The following is a 12,450-nucleotide window of genomic DNA, read 5'->3' as shown; positions in this document are numbered from 1 at the left end:
TAAACTAAAAATAAAAATAGATGACCCAAAATATCGTTTTTAATTCGGATTATCTCTATATTTTAAAGAGAAAACAGCGCGATGCCTTTGTATTAGTGTCTTGTGTTTGTATTAGTGTCTTGTGTTTGTATTAGTGTTTACTTGCAGCAACTTCGGTTTTTCCTTGTGCTAGTAGACAAACCAGCCAGAAGAACAAATTCAGTTAACGGACATAATTACACTGAACTCGTTTGCTTCTGCCATTAACACTGAAAAATTCAACCCGCACGTACGGACGACCTTAAATATAAAACTACAGGAATTGAATCTTCTAGATAATAAAACCTTATATAATTAAACTTAATTCATCTGAAGAAACTGAAGTCATAGGTCCTTGTTGGATTTGAATCGAATATTCTTTAGTATCTTTTCATTGGATGCATTTAAACCTCCACAATATACCCGTATGGTGAGTAAGTCAGAGTCCTAAGGAAATAAAATGCAGGGCAATACTTAATCAAGCGTGTATTCTTAAATGAAATTCCATTAAGGATAATATTTAGACTTTTATATTTATAACGAATCTAAAATTATTCTCGCGAAAGTCCTGTATTAAAATTAAAAGTGAAATTGATTCTTGTACACCATTCTTTTTCTTTTATCTAAGTTTAATATACTTAGATATATTAAAGTCAGTCACCACCAAACACTCGGAACTTGTTTGGTGGTGACTAAAGGAACGCAAATCGACCGTGAGATGCGGTGATTGATTTTATATGAGATGCCCATATAGGGTAACGGATGGCAATGCTGAACCAATGAAGTTTAACTGAGGTTCGGCTGTTGCTGTTATCCTGGGTAAATGAGTTCGCTCTCTTAGGTTTTGCCCTAAGGTAGCACTTTGAGTTACCGGGGAAAGTGTTCTCCGTCGCGGCCCGCTGAGGGGTACGTGCCGGTGAATTATTTTCTTCGGAATGAGCGGTTCTCCTCGGTACTCGAGTTTCACTGAGTAGAACCAACGCTGAGATTTGGACGGTCTTTCGCCCACGAATGAGTGGCCTAGAGATCGTCCGATATTTTTGAGATATCACCTTTACTTACACATACAGTGATTAATGATTAATAATACCTTTGGAGGGTAATGGATGGCAATGCTGTACCAATGAAGTTTAACTGAGGCTGGGCTGTTGCTGTTACCCCCTGGGGCGTAGAGATTCGAGAGGTTGAGTTCGCTCTTCTCTTAAGGTTTTTTGCCTTAAGGGAGCAATTTGAGTCTCCGGGGTAGGTATTCTCCGGCACGGCCTGGTGAGGGGCTTTGTCGGTGAATGCTTTTCTTCGGAATATGAGCGTTTCTGCTCGGTGGTGGTGGGTGGAGCCAACGCTGAGATGGACGGTCTTTCGCCCACGATTGAGTGGCCTAAGGATCGTCCGAATTTTTAGAGACGGCTTTACCTTAACATATGGCAATGCTGTAGCCAATGAAGTTCTAATTGAAGCTCGGCTATTGCTGTTACCCTCTTGCCATGATCAGAGCTTTAATAGCTCAATAACACCTTATCCCTATACACTGTCCTCTACAGATAACGGGGAATATGAAAAGCATTCTTGCTTCGCCCCTTTAAGCCAGTCCTTATTTGGTGTTACTGAAAAGTTATGTCTTTTAATGTTGGTCTTGCATCTGAGTGGGTCTACCGCTAAGATTATGCTCTATCATGTGGTGGGGTGAGCCTGTCGCTGAGTGGGACGGTCACTCGTACTGAGTAGTCTGGGGGATCGCCTAATTTTTAGAGAGTTCTTTATTTAAACACACCTCAATTTTTAGTATCCTCAATGATTAAATTCTAACCAACTAAGCTAAAGTAAAAAAAAATATAAATGCTAATCTGTAATGCCATAATGCTGCTTATCCGCGGTAAACTCCGATCCGAAACTGTTAAATGGAAAATTCCAGAAATAAACAATTTATAATTACTTAGCAAAGTGGATACTAGATCCAACATTATTTCAAAGCCGATTGTTTGTAGAAAGTATGAAAGTTTCGTAAGTTGACCTGAGAGCTTACGAGAATACAATCATCGGCATCCCAAAGTTGTCTTAGCTAAGTTCTCAAGTCAATTTACGAAACTTTCATACTTTCTACAAACATTTGGCTTTGAAATAATGTTGGATCTAATATCCACTTTGCGGATGTAATTTTACATCGCCGAAATGAAGCCGTGTGGCTCTTTCTTTTAGTAATAGACAATTCGGTTGATCCCAGAGGTAGTCCAACAGCAGGGCAACTCGTTGCAAAGGTGGAGAAAGATACACGCACCTTGCAGCCTTTTGGAAATCAGGAATATCTGGAATTGCACGCCGTTCTGAGCAATTCTCGGTTATCAGATCGACCGTCACGGTATCGCAATGGTTGTGTTCAAGTAACTCTTATTTTACTTAATAATGGCTCCAAAGCGCAAGAGTTGGGCATATCCGAATTGACGCTGGCAATTCGGATATGCCAAAGAGAAGCCGTAAAATGGTTCCTTTTAAGTAAAAAAGATGAAAGTTCTCGACTTCATAAAATAATAAATAAAACATAAAAAAAGTGCTGAGTTTGCTAACATTCCATTCACATTCAGATAACTTTCATTACAGTATTGTGTTATAATTATTCTGTTTTATGATTAGTTATTGTTGTTAATCTCTTACTGTGGTTTGGTACTATTCGCGGGGTGTCTTGGAACGTACCCCTCGCGGATAAAGGGAGACTATTGTATGAATTATTTGCTTCTGTTATTACCATAAATACATTCACCACTTCATCTTTCATCTTAAACCTCAATTAATGGAAACACGTTTAGAATTATAATGTGGAAGTTGAGGTTTCAAAAAAAAAAAAAAAAAAACCTGCATAGCTGTGTCTGTGTTTATATAATGAAGATATAATAAAATATTTAAAAAAAATGCATTTTACAAGGGGCACGAAAATTTCTTAACTCAGAATATGCTCGATTTGCACACATCCCTTGAGCTGTTAATGGAAAGAAAGCTGCGTTTATACGAATTTGAATAATTCAAAAGCTTGTTTGTGATTGTTTAATTTCCACTGTCATTATATGAAGGTGTAAAACTTGTGTGTGTGTGTGTGTGTGTGTGTACACAAAGGGATAACTTCCAAGAACTCACCTAGAAATCTGGTGAAGTAACAATGGTCCTGGATATGAGTCTGCCAGTCCTAAATGTAGTCCACATGGGAGGAGCACGCATAATGCTCAACTGCCCAAGGGGATAGTTGAGATGTGGATCCACTAACCACATCAGCTCGACCTGTGACAAGACAAACGTGGAAATTGTAACAACCCGGGTCACAACATCGCACAGTGCGCTTATTGCCGTGCAAAAAAATGTAACAGCCGCAGCTCAAAGTAAACACATGCCCTCTCAGAACAGAGGCCGAAAGATTAAGCGGCGCAGTCCAGTCACTGGACGCAAACAGGGACTTTCCACCATTAGCAGGGGACAGTCAGGAATGTAACACCTTTTACTATTTGAACATCCGCCAGCAAAACCAATCTAGACCAATAACAGATATAAACGATATTATCGACGGCAAACGACTGCTTTGGAGAAGAAAGAGAAAAAGCAGACAACCTGCTCGTCAAAATGCTGTTAATCCCCCCCCCACACACACACACACTCAGATTCCTTGGCGTAGGAAATGGAATTTATAACCAGCACAGCCAAAAGATCGGCACTTGAAAAGAACACATAGAAACAAAAGAGTAAGAGAAAAAAAAAAGGCAAAACAGACAACGCTAATAAGATGGAAGTTAATTTCTGCTTATTCAGCCCTTCTCCGGAAACAATCCAAGAGTCGGAAGAAGAACTCCTACAATCTGTTTTACAGAAAATAAAATAGCTCGAGATAACAGTGATGGAAGTCAGAGTTGGCTCGTATCGGCCCACCTAAGCTGACATTCGACAGCCAACAGAAGAAATTGATAAAGTTCGAATGGAGGAAATTAGAGTGTCACTATCTATCCGAGTTAACAGTCAATACACTTGGAATCGAGCTAGACAGCATGGGCTCAACACTGCAAGAATCAGAGCAAGCAGCCCTGTTCCGAGCATTACAAGCACTAGTTCAAAAACACTGTTTTAAAATGAGTGTCTTTATTAACTTCGCCACAGTAAACGTCAGAGATTTCTTAGCGCCCAAAAACATGAGATCTGTAAATTGATTCTCCTGTGTAATATACAGATTTTAATTATACAGGAAATGCATTTTGTCAGACACAATAACACCAGGCAATTCGTGACGCATTACCTGTTATTTTCATTTCGGAGCTTTGGTGTGCTGGTCAGGCCACCAACTCTGGGGAAAATATTTAATGTACATGAAGACATAGAAGGACGCCACTGGAAATACGGCCACCAAACTGTCATATCGCTACCAGCAACTGAAACTGTGCGTAGACAATGTGTTGGACAGCATTAACTGCAATGAAGTGAGAGTGTGAGCAAATTGATGATGACGTCAGCAATTTGCGAGGCATATTTCAGTAGAGTGTCTACTGTCTATACAGTACAGTCTCTTGAACTAATGCAAACGCAAGCCCCTACCCCCCACACCCTCATTTCATTTTAGTAGGTGACCTTCGCTCTCGTCAGTAAAGGGTACCGCACGTATTCAATCTGAGAGAAACTTGAGCAAAAATCGTTTTTCTTGGGCACATGAACCGAAAAAATTAGCAGGAATATTGATTGTAACATTCTTCAAATAATTCATTACTTATTTCATTTACTTTTTTTAAAAAAATATAGTTTTTCTTCTATGCAAATATCATTCCACCCAAACTTTTCAAAATTTATCCACTATTTTTTTTTCTTCATTAAAATCTGTGCTTAAATATTAACTCCACTTTGGTAATAATTTTGAAATACACTGAGTGGCTAGATTATTAGGAACGCCTCCCAATCAAGGAAAATGGGGTATAATAAATTCTTTATTGTTATTATTCGCTGTAGAATTAAAATACACATAATACACATCGTTGGAGTTTACTATCCCCCCCCCCACACACACACAATTTACTGTCGTAATATAATTGAACAGTATTGGCATAATGTATCCTCTTGTGGAATTGAGAAACTTGGCAAAAGCGAAACAGGTTCTTTATTTTCAGAAATGCAATTCAGGTACAAAATCATTGTTTACTGACTGCAGTTTGCAAGTACATGGTTTGAGACTCCTCGTCCCTGAACCAGAATATTGAGCAGCAATTAATTCATATAATTTAACGTCACTCGCATATATTACAAAAGAAAGATTGTCGACCTCTTACAAGGAACTCAACTTGCACCTCATTCCTTATAAGGACTGGCTTAAAGGGGCGAAGCAAGAATGCTTTTCATCTTCCCCGTTATCTGTAGAGGACAGTGTAGGGATAAGGTGTTATTGAGCTATTATTGAGCTATTAAGGCTCTGATCATGGCAGGAGGGTAACAGCAATAGCCGAGCCTCAGTTAGAACTTCATTGGCTACAGAATTGCCATCCCTTACCCTCCAAGGGTATTGGTTGGATTGAATGAATCAATCACCGCATCTCACGGTCCAACTTGCACCTTATTTTCTGATATTAAACTTATAAATATCTTTGAAAAAATTAATACAGGTGTTTTTAAATTAATACTATTTATTTGAAATTGACTTAAAATTTCTTAAAATTAATTAAATTTTTTAAAAACTAATTTTAATTTCAATATTAATTTATAGAAATCATAATATATTAAAGAACATTTTGTGAATTTTTAAGCAAATACTCTATTATAAAACTGATCTTGTTTGAATCAATGCGTACGGTTTCATTATTTTCATATATTGAAGAAGGTAATGGTTTGTTGTTTAACTTCTGACAGAATATTCTGTAATTAATTTAATTGTAATGCAATATTGTATTATTATTATAATTCTCTATGGAATTAAAATACGCATAATACACATCGTTGGCGGTTTACTATTCCCCCCCCCCACCCACCCACCCACACACACACAATTTACTGTCGCAATATAATTGAACAGTGTATTGGCATCATGTATCCTCTTGTGGAAATCTGTTTATTGAGAAACATGGCAAAAGCGAAACAGATTGTTTATTTTCACAAATGCAATTCTGGTACAAAATCTTTTTTTTTTCTGATTGAGGTTTGCAAGTACCTAATACAAGTACTTTTCGAAATTCGTTTGACATTATTGTAACTTAAGTACACAATATTTGACTCTTGTTCCCCATCTTCCCATAAAGTTTGGAATAAAAGCGTGCAACGTACTTCCTTTTAGGAATATAAAAGATAAATTTCAGGCGTAGACATCTGTGACTAATTGGTTAAAAAGATATATTTCGGTGATTACATCACATTTTTTATTATTCAGTTATATAAAACACTGAAATAATAGTTCCCGACAAGTTTCGTAAATCGTAGGATTTACATCTTCAGGGGGTAAATAGTATAACTTAAAGTTTAAACAAGAGAATTAATAAATACAAATCATAACCGTTTGGCTATTCGTAAACTCAAATAACAGAATGCAGATATATAACGTTATTGACGTTGAACAATACTGGACGATGTCACGTGTTATTGTTCTCGTTCATACAGTCCGAGCTCAGATTGAGGTAGATTTTTTATTAGAGCTGACCACACTTGATGGAGAATTAAACCTTGATTTTCATTGCATTGAGGTGGGTTTTTTAGCATATTAGCAGCTTCTTTAAATTTTCTTATATAACTGTTGTTTTCTATGTATGACATCGTGGTGTTTTGCCAGAGTACATAGTGTCCAGTGGAAGTGGTATGGAAAGCAAGACTCGTTTTTTGTTCTCTTTTGTATTGCACGTCTCTTTGGTGTGTTCAGCCATGCGTATTTCTCCAGATCTTCCTGTCTGTCCTACGTAGCAAATCCCGCAAGAGCAATGGATTTTGTAGACTCCTGGTTTTTTTAAGAGGATGATGAGGTGGTTTTGGTGGATGTAGGAATCTTGGGATTTTTTCCATAGGAAGGAAGGCTACTTTTCGTAAAAGTTGTGTTTGTTCATTAATTTGGCTAGCTTATCTGTAACATGTTTGATATAAGGAAGCGAGATTGCGTTTTTGTAATCCTGTTTTATTGTGTTGTTAGCTGGAGGCATTTTAAGGATTCTCTTAATGGTTTTTGTTTCATATCCATTCTGTTGGAGGATTTGTGTTAAGTATTTTAGTTCTTCATTACATCTTTCTTGGGTGCTGGAGATATTGTATGCTCTATCTCGAAGAGTTTTAATTAAGCTTATGTTTGGTGAAAATTGGTGGTTGAGGTTGCATTTAGAAATCTTCCAGTGTTTGTCGGCTTCCTATATACTGAGAAGGAGAGTTTACTTTCTTCATTAACTTCTAATAGAATATCCAGAACAGGAAGTTTTTTATTTTATTTTTCTTGTTCTAAAGTGAATTTTATGGTGTTGTGCAAATTGTTGAGATAATCTTTGAAATGGATAAGTTCATCTGTTGTTCCACTGAATATGATGAAAATATCGTCCACATAGCGGTAGCCGTATTTTTGGTTTTTTATGGTAATTCTTAAGAGCACTGTTTTCAAAAATTTCTATAAATAGGTTTGCTAATACCGGTGATTATGATGAACCCATGGCCAGTCCTTGCTGTTCCCAGATTCTGTCTTGATAGGTGAAAAAAAGTATTGTTTATACAATGTTTAAAAAGATTTAAGATGTTCGGAGGTAAAAGGTCTTCTAGGAGATTCAAAATTTCTTGTCTCGGGACGTTTGTAAACAAGCTGATAATGTCTAGACTTGCTAAGATGTCTGTTGGACCAATATGTATATCTTTCACTTTTTCTATGAAATGTTTACTATTTTTTATGAAGGAAGATGTTCTTCCTATATGTTGTGAGATCATGTTGGTGAGGTATTTTGCCAAGTTGGAAGTCGGTGAACCTCTTCCATCTACTATTGGTCTTAAAGGTATATCTTAAAGGTATAAAAACATCCTTTGATACCAAGAATATATGGTGTTCCAAAGATCCATAAGACAGATATAAAGTCACAATACTGTTAGAATTTGGTTATTTTACAGAGAGACATTAGATATTTTAAACCAACACGTTACTAAAACTCTTAAAATTATTGCTGTAGAAAAAAAGGTATCGTAGTGTGTAGATAAAATCAAGTGAATCAACATGCATATATCAAATAATCCTCGTCATTGGAAGAGAAAATAAAAAAAACATTAACGAACTTAATAGCCAGACCCGTTCTTCATTTAAATGATACCAAATGATGAAAAGAATGTGTGCATGAATTTCAAAACTTTGCGATCATAAATATTTATTTGAGGGTAAACTTTTTTTTTCTTTCTTTCTTTCTTTCTGAGCTAATTTTCGTTTGAAATAAGAATAAATAATTATTTCATTGTATTGGAAAGAATATCTAATATAATAATTGTGTTAAAAAATATATATAAATATCGCTATTGTGAAATAAATGTCGGACTGAGAGGACAACAGTCAATTGGGACTAACGAAAATAAGTTTTAAATAGTTGAACTATGTAAAAACCATAGTTCAACTTGTTTTGAAATGTCACATGGAGAAAAATCACGTGAATTATACGTAAGCACTAGTGGGAAATCATACACTATGAACGCAAATGAGAAATCAGAAGAATAAGAAAAAAACATACTGTCTTTTTCACTTTATTTAATTTCTGTATGTTAGATTCAGTAAATACAATTTGTTAATAATATTGCAGTCAAATAAAAGGTAACATAGAAATGAACAAAGTATATATTACAGAGCTAATATTCATTTGAAATAAATTCCAGTATCCTAGCTACACAAAATATAAACAAACAAACAAGCCATCTACTTGAAAACAATAAGTGTATAAAATCCTTAATCAGCAATGAATAATTTTAGGATATGTGTCATCACAATCATGTGAATGCTAATCACTGAGTCATATGTAAGTATTTGAGAAACATCCAACTGTGGGGAAATGATACCTTTTGAACAATACCGGAACTCATATATTACAGGATGTCATTAATACAAATAGTTAAATAGTGTGATAGAGGTCGAAAACTAAGACCGGAAATTAATGAATGATCTCCAAGAAAACGAACGGAACCAAACGGGTGGAAATGTAAACGATGTAGTCAACTATATTTTCTGGTTATTTATAGAAATATTCTTCTGTGAGAACGTTTGTGTTGCTGTGGATATAAAATTGAACTATTTTGGAATATCTTTTTTGGAATATTCGCATTTAGAAGCACCATTCTGGAAAGACTGTAAATAATTTAAATTATCATTAGAATTTCTAGAAAGAATTCCCATAGTCTTTAGAATATGAATATAGAATATAATATGTATGAGCTATAGGAAAAAAAGGTGTGTGTGTGTGTGTGTATTTGAGGAACACCAGCATATAATTAAATTATTCAGAAAAGTCTAATCACTGCCGCCATCACGACTCTACTCAAGAATTCCCACCCTTTAACAAGAAAGAAATGCCCCAAACTGTATTGGAAAATTAGTACAGCCATCTATAGACAACCAAAGACAAAACATGATGACAATGACGGATGTGTGTCACTCTGGGAAAATTCCAAGATATCTTATCTCAAAAACATCTCCCACAATTCCATAGGCAAACCAAAACACCAGGTGGTATCACAGAGAGACATGTTCCCCAGAAATTTCCAAACACATAACGTTACGATTCCTTATCTCTAAATACCACCCGCAATGTTTACGCGAACCCAACACACCACGTGATGTCACTGACAGAAGGGGCGAAATTCCAAACATTCCAAAATTTATCTTATCACTATCCATAACCCATAATGCCATACGCAAACCATTTACTCATCTACAACTCATAACAATACACATCCAAGACACTGACGTCGCTTCCCCCCATTTACCCTACCCTTATTTTGTTCATTGTATCCCACCAATCACGACACGAATCCTTATCCACTAATTTCTTCCTTTTCCATTCAAAACAATAACGTCACTTATTGACAACTAACAAATTACGTCACTTATCTTCATCTGAAAACATAACACATCACGTCACGATTCCTTATCTTATCTTGATCTTGATTTTATCAGAAGTGTCCCACCAATCAGGACACGAATCTTTATCCAATAATATAGTTCCCTTTTCCATTCAAAAACAAAACAAAATGTAAATCACGTCACTTATTTACATCTGATAATAACAAACATTCACGACACGATTCCTTATGTTATCTTGATCCTGTCCGAAGTGCCTACCCTTCTACTATGCACTATTAAGGTGTTATTGAGCTATTATTAAAGCTCTGATCATGGCAGAAGGGTAACAGCAATAGGCAATAACCGAGCCTCAGTTAGAACTTCATTTGCTACAGCATTGCGATCTATTACCCTCCAAGGGTAATTCCGCTCCTCTCCACTATGCACTAACCTTTGAATCTTTAAGATCAATATCACGTATGTGTATCACTAATTGGCGTATTTATAGTTTCGATTTTTTTATCATTTTGTATTTGACTTTCACTAAATTTTGTTTGCATTTGAAAGAATAATAAATAACAATATGAAGTTTTATTTACTTAAACTTGTAATAATGCAAATTAAGCAAACAAATCCTGTAATACTGCATATAGAGGGCGTAGTACAACGTGGATCAATTTGTGACATTTGTAACATGTTCATTGCCAATCACGCGACATCGCGCGATGCGAGTTCTCACCCAGGCGGCCGATCACGCGTTATCGCGTTGACGTCGCTAACTAAATAAAAAAATTAAAAAAATTTGGCCACCACACGAAATTCCAATTTTCAGCTTGGCAATGAAAGTGTTAAGTGAATATACTTGCTTATTGTACTTTCCATAAGCAGAGCCTCTGTAGCTCAGTTAATATAGAAGAAGCCCTTTGATCGGAAAGACCTGGGTTCGATTCCCATTGGTGACGTGAGGAGCTTTATGTGGTCTCTTCCGACTAAAGGCGAGTTAGCCGTCTCACACAAATGTAGAGGGTTTTTCTCCCCAAGTTATTAGTCCCTCGAGTTATTAGTCCCTCAGAACAGGCAAACCGACCAGCATGCTGTACAGTCAAGAATACGTAACCCCCCACCCCCACCCAGCGGCAGGCTCGGCAACAGGTCGGTTGGGGGATTGTACTAACAAAAGTCACATCAAGTGTAACATGAGGACCCTGCATTGGAAGAGGGATAAACACGCAGAGGAAGAAGATTGCCCTTTCTATAAGGGCATCCACGATACTTAATAATGTTCTTATATATCTGTCTGGATCTATGAGGAGAACGCATTTCTTTGTTGGAGTGTGTAAGGCCCTTGTACAAAGATTTGAGTCAACACATCATATTGTTCGAAAAAATCCCAGCTCTTCTTTAATCATTTCATCATGGATATAGTCCTTACATTTAATGCCATTAAATACATTCTGACCCTCATACATTCCACCATGTTTTCGAAGCTGTCACCGATTATTTCGGAGATGCATGTTCTCTCTTCAACAGAAAATAAAGAACGAAGAATAGTTCCTCCAGAATATTGGCTTCTACTTCAGAATCGATGGCTCATTGAGCATTAGTGAGGCTTGGTTATCACAGGAAGTACTAACTGGTACTGAGGGCAAAGAGTACAGTATTTTTAGGAAGAGTAGGAGAGGAGGGGAGTGATGTTAATGATATCAAATGTGTTGAATACAATTAGAATTCTCAATTCTAATTGAGATCTATGACTGCAGATGGATACTTGCAACAATTTTTCATGTGGCAGTGAGTTTGAAGCCATCTGGTAAAGAGTGAAGTCTGTTAATTACATAGTGGGGTGTTGTTACAGACCTAGTGGCGGTTGCTCGTGACGAAGAAAAGCATTAACAAATAAATGCGATGGGTGCGAAAAGAGTAATCATAATGGGGGACTTCGATTATCCAAACAATGATTAGGGAGCTAATCGAAATCGCGTGAGAAGAATGAAAATGCCTTTAGTGAGCTGTTGCTAGACAACTTCCTCAAACAACATGTGACAGAAATAAATCGATGTCAATGAGGGTTGGATCTGATTAGAGTGTCACGGGAGGGGGAGTTGGTTAAAGACGTAACTATTCTGCCTCCGGTTGGTGACAGTGATCATGCTGTACTCACTTGAGAAGTGGCTAAGTTTAGGAATGTTCAATTTGGAAAAGGTTACATGCTAGCAAAAATCATGAAATTATGGCCACCTGAGGGTTATGCTGGGTTCTGTGACATGTTATCAGTTATTGGATGGGAATGATATCGACGGTGAGTGAGAAGTGTTTAAAAATACTTAAATGATGGAATATTAGAATGCGTCCCTAGAGTTCGAAGAATAAACACAGTAGAAGTGAAATCTTATTAAGCAAGAGATTCTTAAGAAAAAGATGATGTGGAAGGAATA

Source organism: Typopeltis vanoorti, chromosome 21 (assembly GCF_054136105.1).
Source record: "Typopeltis vanoorti isolate ZY-2024b chromosome 21, IOZ_Tvanoo_1.0, whole genome shotgun sequence".
Classification (NCBI taxonomy): Eukaryota; Metazoa; Arthropoda; class Arachnida; order Uropygi; family Thelyphonidae; genus Typopeltis; species Typopeltis vanoorti.
The sequence above is the reverse complement of the archived record's forward strand: the minus strand, read 5'-3'. Positions refer to the sequence as shown.